Source organism: Ipomoea triloba, chromosome 7 (genome assembly GCF_003576645.1).
Source record: "Ipomoea triloba cultivar NCNSP0323 chromosome 7, ASM357664v1".
NCBI classification, from domain to species: domain Eukaryota; kingdom Viridiplantae; phylum Streptophyta; class Magnoliopsida; order Solanales; family Convolvulaceae; genus Ipomoea; species Ipomoea triloba.
The window spans coordinates 15,650,901-15,653,564 of NC_044922.1; the positions used below are offsets into that span (position 1 = coordinate 15,650,901).

The 2,664-nt window shown below is 32.5% G+C and overlaps 1 long non-coding RNA gene across 1 annotated transcript; it reads right to left on the bottom strand.

Moving 5' to 3' along the window:
* Positions 1-122: 122 nt before the first annotated feature.
* Positions 123-2,422, bottom strand: LOC116026015. The gene is made up of 4 exons (XR_004099758.1): positions 1,870-2,422; positions 1,644-1,742; positions 458-539; positions 123-213 (listed from the first exon to the last, which is right to left on the bottom strand). It is a non-coding gene; the product is annotated as an uncharacterized LOC116026015 (long non-coding RNA).
* Positions 2,423-2,664: the final 242 nt, after the last annotated feature.

Below are 2,664 nucleotides of genomic sequence, written 5' to 3' on the forward strand. Positions count from 1 at the left end.
ATATATATATATATATATATATATATATATATATATATATATATATATATATATATATATATATATATATATATATATTATCTCTAACATGGAACATACCTAAATTAAAACCATAGGAGTTACCCCATTTGATTGAAAAGCTCCATGTGAAGCAGTCCTTGGATAGTGATAGAGGCGCACACTCCTCCATATAGTGCTAGCAAGGTGAACAGCCTGCCTATTCTTGAATGATCACTTTCATGAATTATAAAAAAGCAAAAATTCTTCCAGAAACAATAATGTTATATATTTTATGGTATCAATAATACCCAATGCCATTATTGGTAGAATTTGATACAATCAAGTTTTTATTCATGTTGTATTGAATAAGATGTTTGATCCTTCACATCTAACTGCTGCATTGTACTAAGGATTGTATTAATTATGCCCTATATTCTACTAATGCAATGCAACTTACATGGTGTCTCAACAGAATTGGTCCCTACATATAGGGATGGCTGATAGCCACTTCATGATCATCCAAACCCCAACCAAGCAAGCTATTAAGGCCATAAAATCAAGAAAACAAGGATCAGAAACTAAACCCAAGTTTCAAACCACTGGTCCGACATTCAACAGATCCATAAAAATCCTTTGGAAGAATGTCCTAAGCACATATTATAATAGTCATGTATATATATTGAATATATCTTTCTATTTTGGGGAGGGGAGGAATAGAGAGGCAAATTTTATTGTCCACACAAAACGGTGTCCTTTTTTTTTTAAATGAAAAGAAGCAACTGTATAATTAGTTCTGTTTGTGTTCTGTGTAATTAGTTCTGTTTGTATAACATATTCAGTTTCATTTTATATATAATGTAGTTTTATTTCAACACAATTAATGTTTCATTTGGCATCATACATACATCTTATTACAATGAGACCTGTTTATACACACTACAGTCTTATTACAAGACCACTAAAATACATTTTATATACACTGTGACACAACTAAAGTATCATTTTGACACAACTAAAGTATCATTTTGATATAACTACAGTTTTCATTTGACAATATACACTGAATATGTGAGATATGTTATACACTCATTTTCATATAACTACCTTTTCATATGACAATATACACTCAATATTTTTATACATATTGTAGCTTCATTTCAGTAAAACTAAATTATCATTTCAATTCAACTATAGTATTATTTGACAATATAAACTCAATATATGAGACATATTATTTATACATACCGCACAAAACTAAAGTATCATTTCCAATTCAATCACTTTAATAACAATCTATGAAGCTCATGATTTGTTAGATGACAATAAAAGTACACCGCCACTACTAGAGAGTCTGTATTGGGACCTTATGACTTTTGCCAACAAAGTACCACACAAGGAGGTAAATAAACCATTATAGGTTGTTCATTAGATTATCGAGGCAACCCAAGAAAGTCAATAGACTACTTTGACTGAAAATGAAACGTGTAATTTTGTGGTTATCAAGTCTACAGTAGCAATAGTGGTGATCAAGTCTACAGTAGCAATAACACAGTAGAGAAAATAAGAGATCAAAGACATACTTTGTATAGTACTAGTACTAGGTTAGATGTATGAATGAATAACGACCAAGATGTTTTTCTCACCTTGATCTCCTTCTGAGCTTCCAATTGGAACAATCAATTAATCACCATTCACCACCCAGAAATCCAAGAAATTAAAAGTAGTAGCCGAGCTTTAAAACCCTGAGAAGTTTTGGTGTGATGAGATTAATACCAGAAATAAACAACAGGATTATATTAATCAAGATTTTAAGTAAATTAAACAAAAAGAAAAGTGAAGAAGGAAAATGAACATGTGAAGGAGACATACCTGGGCACAATTACTGGTACATCTGATTAAAAAAACTATCATCAGCAGCATCTTCTTCAGAACTTGAAATTGGCAGAAGAATAATCACAGTTCCACGCAGATCTATGGCAGTCAGCATCTATCACCACTGTCTTTTCCAGTTGTCAAAACCCACAATTTTATAAAAGAAACCCAGCCCAAAATAGCATAAAGTACACCCAAATTTACCATTTCAAACCAAAAAAAAAAAAAAGAAAAAGAAAGAGGAAGAACAATACCCACCTGATTGGACATAAAATACTGAGGCAATATATGAACTTATTATCACCCTCTGGACAAAAGGGTTCGATCCATGGATCCATTTCAAGATAGACTGAAGAATTTATAATAGCCGTGTATTGCTGATGCAGCATCATCAAGATTCTCACCTTCAAACAAAGCTATGGCAGAAAGATCCAACTCACCACCACCTTGCCTTTAATTTGCATGTGAATCTTGATGATGCTACACCTGCAAACCACGACTGTGGATCGGTTCATGCATTCAAAACCTCAATACAACCATAGATATTAAGGTATAGCCGCCATTAAAGGATATATATAAGAACAATCAAGAATTAGCTAGTCTTGGGAAACCCTATTGTCTTTGTGGGAAAAGTATGGTGGACATTTCAAATCGTGGAAAAGAATTACTTGCTGATGAAATCCCACTTTTCTTGGATTTTAATGGGTCAAAGAAAGGAAAAATCTTTTTTTTTTTTTTGGGGTGAGATTCCGGCATTTTTTGACCACATTCCTCTCAAACCAGTCCACCGGG